Here is a 14,788-nt window from a genome sequence, read left to right as displayed (position 1 = left end):
TGGCGAGCACACACACACCTACTATGGAATGGACATGAGCAAGCATTTGAAGAAGAATGTTTAGTTTAGAGAATATTTTATTTTTGTAGAGTTTGATTTGGAGAATCTTTATATTTCTTCAGTTACTCCAGTTGCCACAAGTGCAAATTAAATGTGAAACTACATACTGTACAGTCATCTACACTCTGAGATGTAACGTAGATAACAGATAGCCAAATCCTGCAGTTTTTACTCAGAGAAATCTTCCACTGATGTCAATGGTAGTTTTGCCAGAATAAACATTAAAAGACTGAGCCAGGGTTTTGGTTTTATACAATGCCTTTTCTAGTCAAAGCAAGAATAAAACAATCTCTCATTATTTATTAAGCAGTGCCAATGAGCTAGAAACTGTTCCAGCACCCCTGTCCTTGGCTCTGTATCTCCTTATCAAAGGGAGGTCAATGCAGCCTTACCTTGTGCGTGCTCAGATCAAAAGCTAAAACTCACCTCTTTGATGCAGACTTCCCCAAACAGCTATTTTCTTCCACATAAAACAAAACACCCTGAAATCATGGGGAGGTGGAGAGAAGCCCTTTCAAATTCTCTGGTTTGAATATAACTGTGGGTATAGATACGCAGCAATGAGGTAGTATGATTGTAGCCAATGTACACATCCTGGAGCTAGCTTTAATCTTAGATCAAAATTATCTTGGCCATGTCTACACATGCTGTAATTGTAATCATGGTTCCCAATTGCAATGTAGGCATACATTACGTCTGGAGCTTAGATATCATGGTCATAGGTGCCTTAGAAATACCTAAGACAGGCAGACAGAGTGAATAGAACTCTTTACCCATCAATACATTATAGATACTACCGGATGAAAATGTGGCACCAGCTACAATAGCTCAAAGATGTTCATTCACTACAAACTTTACTATGAAACAGAAAGTAATTTTAAAAAGACCATAACGCACCTGATTTCCCTTGTCAGAAGATGAGCACACATCTTCTTTGTCCAGACAACATTGCCCTGTTCCTCTCAGTTGACAACATGCTGTTTCCTAAAGAAATAATACCCCGTTCTGTAATACTCTAGATACAACTGCACTAAAATGTGATTTCTTTTAAAATACACATTTGCATATATATATATATTTCTACCTGCATTAAAGCAGATTTGAAACTGGTTCAGGAGCTAGCCATGATCCAGGGTGACTATTCTTGCTGTGTCCCCTTTAAAGCATTGCAGGAGGTGGGCCAAGTCCAGCTCCCCTTGAAGTCATTGGAAAAACTCCAGCTGACTTCAGTTAGGTTATCAGTCTCCTGAAGCAGATCAGAAGCTGGCGCAAAAGATTATTGAGTGCATTGGAGAAGGACTGTGTGGAAGTGACTGAAATTGTTCTGCTACAAGAAAGTTGGACAGATTCCTAATTTATCCTTTTTGTGTTTATAGCTCTGATTGGACCCATGGACAGCCTTGAAGGTAGTGGAAGGCACACAGCTCTGTGACTTGGGTATGATCTCCCAGTCAGGAACAGGCTACGCAGTGTTTTCCTTACCACTGTGTATACCAATGTATAGCTGAGTTTTCAAGGAGGGATGGGCCCAAGATAGGGTGGAGATATGATCAGTGGAGCTGTGACTATGTGGAGGATCTGTAACTATACAGATGTGCAAAGTCACCTGTGGCAGGGAAGAAAATCAAAATATGTTCAGTTGATTTCCCCTTTGTTGTTATTCTCCTTGTAACTCAGATATAATACTCTATGTCATCATTGCTGGCCCGGTGATCTCTGGCTTCTCTTAACAGATGAGAAACGTGGCACGTTTCAATCAGTTGAGAATAAATGTAAGACACTCACTCAACAGCAAGCCTGGATAATGATATTTTTCAGTAGTTATGATATAACACATACAGCACACACAGACTGGCTATATCCTAATGGTCTACACTTGCACTGAATAATAATGATAGTTTCAACACAATCAGTCAGTTTTTCTGAGAGACAAGGTGGGAGAGGTAGTATCTTTTATTGGACCAACTTCTGTTGATGAGAGAGACAAGATTATCTGTGGTCACGCAAGACTGGGGCTGAGAGACACTAGTTTGTTGGCAATACAACGCGTAAACAATTTGGGCCATGAATCTCCAAAGACTTGAGTACACACTTAAAGTGAAACACACACTTAAGACTTGGCATGATTAAAGCCTTATTTATGACAATAAGGGTAGCAGAGACCATCAAGGCAGATCATAACCATCACGACCACCTACATCTTCAGGCCATGTATTTTGGATGCCTCGAGGCCTGATTTTCTGAGGTCCTGAGCATCTAAAACTCAAGTCAGTGGGAGCTACAAGTGCTCAGCACTGCTTAAAAAGAGAGTCCTAAGGGGCCACATTTTCAAAAAAGCAGAAAGCCAGATTTTCAATGGCTTGGCACACCCAATTGGATTCAAATTTTCAAATAAGATCAGCTTCTATTTAGGCACTTAAATAAGGGCCAGGTTTTCCAAAGTGGTCAGCACCCAGTTGCTTTGTGACTCTTATGGCCAGATTTCCAAAAGAGCTGAGCGCCAAATGTGGACTCAGTTTTTCTGCAAATCTGGCCAATTCTCTTTGTGCTTAAATGGGAGCAGATCAATTCTGAAAAGCTGGCCTTAGTTGGGCTTCCAGAAACTGAGCACTCAAAATTAGTGGATACTTTTGAAAATGTTGATCTGTTTGTCTTTCTATCTACCCCAGCAAAAGACTTGTAGGTGTCTATTATTGGTCTGTATCCAGTGCAACGGCACAAATTACCTGAAATGAACAATAATATCATTAATCATAAGGAACAATGGAAGAATAATTATTAGTATCAGTACAAATTAGAAATAGCCCTGAAGCAAACCCTCACATCTGAACACACCTACACTTGGGGAAATTTGGATCCAAAACCAGACTTGGCTCTTGATTCTCCAATGGGCTGAACCAGAACCACAGAAGAGTCAAACCCTTCTGAACAGGGGGAATGTTCTGATTGGGAGCCAAATCCAAGAATTGCAGATCAGGCCCATCTCTAATAATAATGATTTAATTAATGTAATTTATATCACTATAGAAATTATGTAAATCATCCAAGAAGATATACTTGCTACTATTAATGGCTCTGGATTTCCTTCAATGAAATCCAAACAAACGCTCTATCTCAGGGTTTTATCCTGACATCCATCACTGTACTATCCGAGCGCCCTCCATGTGAAATCAATAGCAATAGAGAAGTTGCATGGGCACTTCATGAAGCCTCTAGACTCTTATTTCTTTACAGGGTCACAACTCGGCTTGGGTATATGTTTCTGGGGGGTGGGAAGTTGGTAGAGGTTTGGGACTAAAAAGGGTGTTTGAATTATGAGTGTAACATATGGTGCAAAGGTTTTTTCAATGAGGAAATAAACTCAGTATTTTAATAGGCTAAACCCAGCCATGTCAGTGTGAGCTGTTTTCCTGAGCGAGAAGTGCCTATAGAAATCTGTACCCGGGAGAACACAGGATTTCATTTTGCTGGCAGGCAGCCCAAGTGAAAGACCTGATTCTCCACACCACCCAAGTCGTTCAGGAGTCACTCAGGGCTGTTATACTGATGTAGTACTGGTGCAAGAGCAAAGTCGGTCCAATGGGGTGGGGTTTTCCAAAGTGCTCAGCATTGACCTAACTCTGCTCCCAATGAAATCAACAAGTGCTTTTGAAAATCCCACCTAAAGTAATTGAGTTTAAGGCCAGAAAGGATAACCTGATCATCTAGTCTGACCTCCTGCATATCACAGGCCACCAACCCTACCCTGTTATCTCTGTGCAGAGCCCAATAAACTGGATTAGAAAAGTATTACAGCTCTCAGGTGACTAAACGTTGTGTCCCACAGGCAGAGAATAGGAGGGACCAAAGTGCACCATGCCTGAGCCCCTTGCCATGGCAGGGAATTGATTTAGTGAGCTATAATCAAATATAGTATTTAGGAATCCCACAAGACTTTATGTGATTCTGAAATATTTTCCTCTGGTCTTTCAGTCAAATCACATCTTGCATCTTATGTGGCATGTAAAAAACACCCACACTTGGCTTCTTATTTTACCTCCTAAAGTTTACTACTTGTAAAAGTAAACCTACCCATCCAGAGCTGAAGTTATCTGCTCCATGGAGGGGTCAGGGTGGTTTCTCAGCAAAGCATACATGGACATCGCCATTCCAGGGGTGCAGAAGCCACACTGAGAGCCATGGCACTTGGCCAGCCTTTCCTGGAACAGAACAGAACAGAACAGGACCTGCTTTCAAAATATAGCTTCACTGATTTGCCTTACAGCTATCTACAGATGCATCTTGCTTACAGTGTTAAAGTTAGGAGCTGCAGCATTTTGAATGTTACAGCATTATCACTAAAATGTAAGAGACTGAGTGCAGTCATCTTATTGAAAAAGAAAGGACCACTATAGACTCTCAGTTATCCACGGGCAACCCCAGCAATATCAATGGGGTTCCCAGGTGTAAGTGGGAGCAGAATGGGGACAAGACCTGTCAGCACAGTGATCAGCCTTCTGTAAATTTCTACAGGCATGAAGGACAGAGCACAGAATAGCTAACAAATTAGGGCTTTGGGAGGAGAGAGGAGCACCTAGGGAACATTCCCATCATTTAGGCACTAAGGAAACAAGATTACGCATGAAAGAGAAAAATTATTTTAAAAAGGTTTTAAAACTTACTGGGGTCAGATTGTGCCTTTAAAGTACAGGTCTGAGTTAGGGGAGGGGGAGCTGCACTAATCCAGGAGAGCGCCCCAAAATACAGAGAGAGTGTGTATGATCCACTGTCTAATCTAATCCTTATCTTCCTAGGTCTTATAGGGACCCATCCCTTAGGAGAATGCAGCTGGCCCAATGTGCTACCTGGTGCATGGAAAGGAGCAGGGTGATGCTCTCTGCCTTTCCTGAGCCCATTCTGGTGAGTTAGTTTCATAGATTCATAGATTAATAGATACTAAGGTCAGAAGGGACCACTCTGATCATCTAGTCCGACCTCCTGCACAGCGCAGGCCACAGAATCTCACCCACCCACTCCTATGAAAAACCTCACCCATGTCTGAGCTATTGAAGTCCTCAAATCATGGTTCAAAACTTCAAGGAGCAGAGAAGCCTCCCTCCAGTCAACCATGCCCCATGCTACAGAGGAAGGCAAAAAAACCTCCAGGGCCTCTCCAATCTGCCCTGGAGGAAAACTCCCTCCCGACCCCAAACATGGCAATCAGCCAAACCCTGAGCACATGGGCAAGATTCACCAGCCAGATACCCAGGAAAGAGTTTTCTATAGTAAATCAGATCCCATCCATCTAATATCCCATCTCAGGGGATTTGGCCTATTTACCCTGAATATTTAAAGATCAATGAATATTTAAAGATCAACATGGCACTAGCAGGGAGCAGTCCGTGTGCTTTGGAGACTGCAATTGCACCTGAGCCCTGCACATTAGCAGGAGTTCCTTATTTACCCTATGCTCTCTCCTGTATGCCCACACAAGGACCAGTGACAATCTGGCTCTTTACATAGTGCTGTTTTTGTTATAATAATCAGCAGGACCTGCTCACGGTGGACACCCCGTGCTCACTTTGGTGTATCATTTTACAGCTCCAGGTTTATTCTTTCTCCTGAGGGGGCCTTTTCAGAACCGATTCTCATCTTTTGGGGTATCTTTAGTGATAGAGAAGAAACTAGGGGTGGGACAACCTCCCCCAGGTCAGAGTTTGGTTTGGCAATCCAGCTGGGAGTTCATCTCTAAGTTGTGACCAGAAAGAGCCAGGATATGGAGCCTGTTTCCTTAGAGCGATTGTCTAGTGCAAAGAACAACCAAACTTGATCACAAGGCCAAAACCTCACGGCAGATATGGCCAGAGTATAGAAAAGGAAAGATCCCCAAATCTTGCCCTACGAATTACAGCAGGTTCTCACCTGAATTGGATGAACTCTCGTTTTTGTGCTTCCAACGCCTTCCACAGTGGTGACAGTAGAGCCGTGCAGCGAGCATATGGGTAAGAGACTGGAGTTGGCAGGATAATGCCTTGGGAACGTAAAGGAGAACTGTGGCATTTGAAATAGCATAGTACTCTGTGGGGCAAGGCTATGAGGAAGGAATCACAGGTGGAGATTACACTCAGTCTAGTGGAGAATGGCAGGAGTTAAACAGCATGGTGATGGCTGGGGAAAGTTATGTGTCTGAGAATCAGTTGTACATAACTCAGCACTCTCGTCTCAATATTGTTTGTATTCTGTACACACAGGAAACAGAAGTCTCACTTTTAAGGAGTTTTTATTAATTAACTTGTAATACAACATATAGTACAAAAACCCAAGGGCCAGACTCAGACCTGGTACTGGTGGGTGCAACTTTACTAAAGGAGCAGAGCTCCCAAAGACGGGGAGAGGCAAAAAGCACAACCCACTGTGAAGCCTGCTATGGCCTACACCATGCAGGGATAATTTATTGTGTTATTTACTTCGTACGTCACTGAAATCAGTGAGTGTTGAATAAGAACTATGTGAAATTGACTAAGGATTTATCTAGGGAAACAAATCCTAGTCCAATCCAAGCAAGAGTCCCAACTTTCCAGAAGCTGCTACAAGGGCTGCTGTAAGTGCATAAAATAAAGATCCCCCAGTCAAGGAAATATTTGCTTTCCAGTCTCTGAATAAATAAATGTTTCTTGAGCAAGAAGATTTCAAGTTTCTTGAGTGGGATTTAAAGTCACATCACTTGTAATTGTGGGACCATTCCTTTTGTGTGAATCATTTTTCCATGCAGATAAAACATATTAAAGGTAAAGTAAAAAGATTTCAAGTATCTGCCAGGACCCAAGAATATAAACCTAAATTAAAAGAAAAAACAAACACTCAAATAACTGCCCTCCCAATTAACAATGGTTTTCTATGAACAATAAGTTATAGCTTCCAAGGGTGTGATTTCAAAAGTGCCTCAGTGGGCGTAAAACACACTGAAATTCACGCACGGAGGCACTTGAGAAAATTCCACCCCAAATCTTATCTTAAGGATACATTATCTTCTTGGAAGTTGGTTCATATGTGGAGATCATCACGGTGCAGGCTCCACAGCCACCTATTCCACAGCCATATTTCGTTCCTGAGAGACGAACTGCAAATGCAGCAGTTAAGGAAGAAAATTGCTGGTTCTCAATGTTGTTGCTGTGGTGTTCCCCTCCCCCCGCCAGCCCCGCAAAGTTCCCCTCATTTTACTGGAGCATGCAAAAGTGGAGGAAAATTCCATCTGTTTCATTCAATGACCAGGCAGCTCCAGAGATTAGATATTAGGTGAATGGCAGCTGGAACTCGACCTATAAATTCCAACAAACAGAATATTGCAGCAACCAGGCTGGTCACAGCCACCTACAGTTTATCACATCTGAATTACCAGTGACATCCAGTCCATAATTCCCTTGTAACACCCTGGATTCTCCACTGCCTGAGAGCAATGCCACAACACACAATTGCTTTTACTGTGTTGGCTCTGCTGATGCCATGATGGGCAAAAGGGCACCAGAAGAATGTTAAAGTTAGCCAAAACTTCATGGTTTGGGTTCAAGAGATGGCTGAACGTTAGAAGAGAATTGCAGAAATGGGAGACTTGTTCACTCACCCAGTATAAAGCTGTTCTCTAGGGCATATTGTCTATGGCTGCATTCAGTTTAGTTTAGAATACTCTCCCTCCAAATGGTGTTTCTACCACCTCCATGAGCACTTTTGGTAATTGTTACACACACACACACACACACACACACACACACACACACCCGTTATAAAAGAACGATGTTAGGATTACAAAGTCAAGCGCTCAGAAGTTAGGAAATTCCAGAATTACAGTTGCCTTCAGTTCCAGCATCATCCACCACATCCCCTCTGACCCGTCCTTCTCTCAGCCCTTGGCTCCCTGTCCCAGGCCCGTTTTCCTCTCTTAGCCAGTCCCAGTCTTCACTCCTCAGGCTTCCCATCCCAGTCTCTTTGCCCAACTAGTCCCAGGTCTCCCACCCCAGGCTCCTCATCCAGTCCCTCTCTCTCCCCAATCCTGGCCTCTAGTCTCTCCCTGACCCCAACCATGATCCTTGTCCCCAGTGGCTCCCAGTCCTAATCTCCCTCCCTGGGCTCCATGTCCAATCTCAGTCTCCCTTGTCACTGGCTCCTTATCCCAGTCTCTTTGCCCAGCCAGTCCCACATCTTTCCCTGCACCCCGATTCCCATTTGATCTCAGTGTTCCCTGTCCAGCCAACTGGCTCCCAGTCTCCTGCACCTCTTTCCCTCACTGACTCCCACTCCCAGTCCCTTTGCTCAGCCAGTTGCAGTCTCCCCTCACTGCTCCTCATCCCAGTCTCAGTGTCCTTTTCTAGTCATTGCCAGTCTCCCTGTCATCCTAACTCCCAGTGTCCCTCTCTCCCCTTCCACTCTCCAGTCCCAGTTTACATCTGTCCCTCCCCTCAGCTTTCTTGTCCCAATCTACCCCCCGTACAGTGCTGACACTTCACCCTTCAGCATTCAAATTGAGCAGTTTTTTCCTCCATGCCAAGGGAGGGAGGGCAGACATTTAAAGAACAGGAGAGATGGGTTCCCTGCTCTCATTCAAGTGCCCAGATGCAGACCCAGCGCAGCCTACAGCAGCCCAGAGCTGCAGTTGTAGGGAAAGTCCTTCTGAGCTCCTGACTGGAACATGCTCAGTGTGGATGCAACGTTTGGTGAATTTAAATGCTAAAATCTAAGAAGTCTCTACAGAGCATGTGCAAACTGCAAATTTTCAAATAGCTTATGTATTAGCCAAATTTGGGTGGAATTTTGCAAGAATGGCAAAAGACACATCTCTGATGCAAAAGCCATCCTCTGATCAAATTTCAAGTTCTTGCTCCAAAACATGGGGCACTAGAACTTCTCGAAGAAAAGGCTGCAAGAATTTTTTAACATGGGCAAACCAATGTATTCTTCTCTAGACTCATTCTCAGAAATGGCATGCCCATTTTGGCTGAAATTTTACATAAAGTTCTGCTTGAGGCAGACTTCTGATATGGAAAATTTCAGCCCAAATGGTTAAAATTTGGCAAAAGTTATAAGCAACTAAAAACTGGGTCTAATAATGGGACGTATTGGGCAACTTTAACAATAATAAGTGGCGCTACCAGTCCTGTCTATAATATCCTTCAGATTCTTGCACATGGTAATCCTGTTATTGCTTGGAAAAGTGATATGTATTTTCCCTCTTTAACATCTCTTAAATCAATCCCACCAGACCTCTATGTGTTTTGGTTGCCTTTTTTGGTTTTTGTTTGTAAATTGTCAGTATCTTTTTGGCAATATGGTACCCGGCACTGAACCCAATATTCCAGGAGTAGTCACCAGAGCTCTGTACACAAGGCCCCTCACCACTTTGTTCCTTGATACAAGGCCTCCATATCTACAGCCTCAAATTGCACTGACCACTTTCTTTTGGTGCCATATCACTCTGCAAAATTTTATGTAATTGGCTAGTCTCCTCTCATTCCTAGCTCTTTCAGAGTTACTGATTACCAACTGTCTTCCATTCTGTGTGTGTGTGTGTTGGACTCACTTGGCTCAGATGTGTTAGACTGCATCTTTCATCTGCATTTGTCAACTTTCTAGATCCCTCTAGGCTCAGGTTAATTCTCATCCACTTTTGTATTCCCACTTGTAACTAGCATGTGACCAATAATCGAAGAATGCAGACCATACTTGCAGGATGGGGAACTATTCTGGGAACCACTGAAAAAGATTTGGTGGTGGTGATGGATAATCAGCTGAACATGAACTCCTAGTGTAACACAGTGGCCAAAAGGGCTAATTTGATCCTGTTATGAACAAACAGGTGAATCTTAAGTAGGAGTAGAGAGTTATTTCACCTCTGTATTTGGCACGGTGCAACCGTTGCTGGAATACTGTGTCCAGTTATGGTTCCCACAAGTCAAGGAGGATGTTGATAACTTGGAGAGGATTGAGAAGAGCCACAAGAATGATAAAGGATTAGAAAACTTGCTTTATAATGATAGACACAAGTTCTTACAAAGGGAAAACACTAGGGCTGTCAAACAATTAAAAATAATAATCACAACCGCAAGATTAAAAAATATAGTCATGATTAATTGCAGTTTTAATCACACTGTTAAACAGTAACAGAATACTCATTTACATTCAGCATGGAAGCATGTCCTCTGGAATGGTGGTCAAAGTATGAAGGGGCATATGAATGTTTAGCATATCTGGCACATAAATACCTTGCAACAGCGCTATGCGAATGCCTGTTCTCACTTTCAGGTGACATTGTAAATAAGAAGCAGGTAGCATTATCTTCCATAAATGTAAACAAACTTGTTTGTCTTACCGATTGGCTGAACAAGAAGTATATGAAATATATTAGTATTGAAATTGTAAATGATTGGGAAGATGCCAGTGAAAAGATAAAAAATGATTACCTAATGCCCTTATTTTGCTGTCATTTGCTCCCACAACTGCAGGCTATTGAGCTATTTCTCAGTAGCCTTTAATGTCATTTCACTCTCTTTCTATCATCTACAGTTTAAGGCTCTGATCTGCAAAGTCATAAGCATCTGATTCATTTTATGCACCGTGGGGCCAATAAACAGCTGGCATAAATTGCCAGAACTCCAATGACTTCAGTGGAGGATCTGGCTCTATGAGTAGTCCCATTGACATAAAGATAAGCACATGTGAAAGTCTTGGCAGATCAGGGCCTAAATGAATTGCTTGACATTGTAGTAGCTCCATATTACTTTCCTTAACTATTATATCGTTATTAATTAATAACATTTTTAAAGGATTTTTTACAGGTTTTTGGAGCTGTAATGAAGAATTTTGATTGTTTTTGCTAATGAATACATTAAGTTCTATAGAAATGCTTGTATGTACTAAGAAGAAACCTTCTCTGCATATTATTAGCTCAAATATTGCACATATAGCACATTGCCTTGCCAGAAATAAATGCAAAATCACTTGGTTGTTTTCCACATTGCTTTCTGGCTGCCTTGAGCTCCAAAACACCCCCTTTAACTTGGGAGGGGATGGGGAAGAAAGGGAATGTTAGTCTATTGTAGGATTATACCATTCAAAGGCAACCCCCCACCCCAAAAGGATACGTCCCTTTCTCAGGTAAAACAACAGCAATTTTTCAGGGTCTGCATTTTGCTCTATTATCTGCAGTAGGAAGTGAAATAAGAGACTATACATTATTGAGATGTATTGTAATTTTCCCATTGGGATTGCCTAGCCGTTCTGAAATGCTTTGACTGGGTATTAATATAGTGTATTTGTGTTATGGCATATTCCTTTCATTTGATCATAATCTGTAGACATGTGAATGTATTTGATAATAGCAAACTCAGTCTTGTATTGACAGCTAAAGAAGTAATAAAAATATCTATGTTCCAGGAGCACTAGAAGGTTCACAGTGAGGTGAAGGTGAGCAGTAACAGAGACTTGTGAAAGACACATGAAGACAAGAACCCTTGAGACTGATCCTGCAATTGATTACACCAGTGTAAATCAGGAGTAGCTCCACTTCAGTCAAAAGAGGTACAATTGTGTAAAGAAAATGGGGGTGAGAACAGAATCAGGGCCCGTATTTTCAAAGCCATGGAGTTGTGCAGGTAAAGGACACAGTTTGGGGCTCTTTGCTCTCCTCACTCCATAGAGGTACTGTAACGAGGCCAAGCTTAGCCCCTTCCTCCTCGGAGACTCTGCAGCAGGAAGATGGAGGAAATTCTCAATACATGGAAAGCAGGAAGGGGAGTTGGGTTTTAAATCAACCTGTTTTAAGTTTAATAAATTTCACTTTTGATTTTCAGGGGCTCCATTAGCTGAGCAACAGGTCTGTCTGAAGGATGTAGCCACTGCAATGACATGCCCGTCATGCTGGAAACCGAGTACTAATGAGAACCAAGTATGGAATGATGGATGGGTGGGAGGCAACATGGGACTCACTGGAGAATGACTAGCTTGTCCTGGGGCATTTAAAGGCATCACGACAAAACCTCAACTTTACCATGGTATGGAGCAGCTGGTATTTCAGAGGGGAAGGGTTTCTTGGGCTTTCAGCTTTTAATGACCATGCACAGGTGGAATACTTTCCCTTTTTATGAAGGAGAAATAAGATTGGATACAAAGGATAAAGCTACACTGCACACTAAGGCCAGGCTCTGACTCAGGTTTGGACTCAACACCCGTTTCTGCCCATGCACAAATCAGTCTAACTCAGATCAGTAGGCTCTCAGGAACCGGCTACCAGGACCTTGCTGGGGGCGGGGGTGGGTGGGTCAGAGCACAAGTCCTGCTGTGACTTGGGTCCAAGCCCTGACATTTTACAATGTGAACAGAGCTCAAGTCACAGACCTGAGTCAGAAGGTCTGTGCAGTGCAGTATGAACACACTGGCATGGACACCCAGCTCTAGCAATTGTAAGCCCAGGTTTACAATGCAGTGTGAACACTCACGCATGGGCTCGGAAACACAGAGTTTACCAGCCTGGGTTTACAATGCAGCGTAGACAAACCAAAAAGGGCAAATTTTGCTATTGAACCAGCATACATCGGGATAGTTATAGGGTAAGACACTAGAACGTGGCCCACATAGCCTTTCTGAAGTATACTTTTACAACCATATAGTATACAGATAGCAGATAAAAACAAAGCAAACATTTCCTTTTCTTTTTTTGTCTGAAACAGGGACAGGGGGAAAAGGACGTCTTCATAAAAGCATTCTCTGGACAAATTGTTCTCAAAGAAAACACAGACAACATTTTAAAGAAAGAATGAAATTTTTCCAGTGCAGGCCAGCATCTATTTTTGGATGGAAGCATTTATAAAAAGGGACTTTTAATGACATAATTCGAGGGCAAACGAAAAGGTGAGAAAACAAATGCCTGTAAAAATGAAGTATTAGGTTTCTGCTGGCACTCATTGCCGAGTACAGAGGTGAGTAAAGAGTTTATTTCCTCTGACTGCATTTTTAAAAAAAATTATAGTAATAGCAGGGGACCCTCTTGCTATTGCCTTATTTTCTCCAAATGCAGCAAGTTACTGATCTTGATAGCTTGAGGTTTTAGTAAATTGCTACATTAATAATAACAGTTCAGTGAAATAACAGGTCACTGGTGCTACATAATATTCTCAGTACATCTAGATAGATAGAAAATATTTTGCCAAGTAAGTCTCTTTGTATTACCAATACTGTAGAATTGAGATTTTCAGCTCCCCCTGATTTGGAAACTCAACAGCCATTCATTTTAAGGGGAAATTGAGCATACAAATTCCTTAGATAGTTTTGAAACTCTTAGTCCAGAAACAAAACAACAAAGAGGTCTACTGTCCCAGTTTATGGCTACTGCCATTTATCAGAGGGTAAAGACAGCAGCAGAGATGAATCCCAGTTTGTAATATCTGAAATGCTATAGGAAGATCCCAGGTAACAAGGGATGTTCAAAGTTAATACATTTCCTCTGGCTCTCCCCACAAATGAGCTATGCTCCCCTAGTGCATCATTCTCTCAGAAACATTAAAGCACCTCTCTCCAAAAACAAGACAAAACACCAAAAGTCTTACCTTCCTGCCTTTCACAAAAAATACGAGTGCATCTGACTGTGTGGAGCAAGCCATTATGTGGCATAAAAGTGCAGCTTGAAAATTAAAGACCAAAATTAAAGTTAAACACCAGCAAGAAATCAATGGAAACAAGTGTAATTTCAACACCCAACTAAACTTTGTTCGGTGCCAACAGACATAAAGGCATTAACCTGGATGGGCGAGGAGGAGCCAAGGGAGAGTGTATTGCTTCTCAGCTCTGTAGGCTAAAATGAACCAATTAGGTCCTTTTCCCCACCTTATCTGTCATGTACCAAGTTGATTTAGGAAGAATGTGGAGACCTGTGCCTTCAGAAACAATGCACATACTTGTCTTCCCTGGGTGAACCATATTGTAAGATGAAGAGCCACAAGACATACGTTATTTTTCCTAGACAATCCCAGGAATTTTGCAAATGGGAAGCACTAAACTAAGCACCTATATGCTCTAGAACAGGGGTTCTCAACTTTTTTCTTTCTGAGGCCCCCCAATATGCTATAAAAACTTAAGGGCCCAGTGGGGGAAAGGGGGAACACGCTCTGGGCTTCTGGCTTCAGCCACTGTGGGTGGGGGGAAAGACTCGGGGCTTTAGCCCTGTGGGGCTGGGGACTTGGGGCTTCTGCCCTGCAGGGTGCTGAGGCTCCAAACAGGGGAGGAAAGGGGGCTCAGGGATTTAGTCCCACAGGAGCAACAGGGTGCCTGGCTTCAGCCCTGCAGTTCCGCTCCTAGTTTCAGCCCTGTGGGGGTGCCAGGGCTTGGGGCATCAGGCTTCAACCCCAGTTCAACTCCTGGTTTCTGCCCCATGGAGGTACCTGGACTTGGGGTGCTGGGTTTCAGCCCCATGGGGGCACTAGGCTCAAGGCTTTAGTCCTGTGGAGAGCATTGGGGTGCCAGGCTTCAGGCATGGGGCCCTGCCACTCCCTGAAACTGGCTTGTGGCCCCTTGAGGGATTGTGGACTTCTGGTAGAGAACCGCTGGTCTAGAAGCAGATACTAGGGCAAACACTCCTCTCAGGTGGCTTGAGCTGGATTTATACTGATGTAATCCATCTCATATTTTGATCCACTCAAGATACAAGACCACAGTTTGCAGAGCAGATGTTTGGGTTCTGCCGCATTGCACTGCAGTTGATGCACAA

General features: G+C 42.9%; 1 pseudogene; it reads right to left on the bottom strand.

Annotated features, from left to right (window-relative positions):
* Nucleotides 1-13,912, bottom strand: part of LOC119863158 — a 91,981-nt pseudogene extending 78,069 nt beyond the window's left edge.
* Between the last annotated feature and the right edge of the window lie 876 nt (nucleotides 13,913-14,788).

This window comes from Dermochelys coriacea, chromosome 11 (assembly GCF_009764565.3).
Source record: "Dermochelys coriacea isolate rDerCor1 chromosome 11, rDerCor1.pri.v4, whole genome shotgun sequence".
NCBI classification, from domain to species: domain Eukaryota; kingdom Metazoa; phylum Chordata; order Testudines; family Dermochelyidae; genus Dermochelys; species Dermochelys coriacea.
This window is presented reverse-complemented; position numbering and strand designations above follow the sequence as displayed.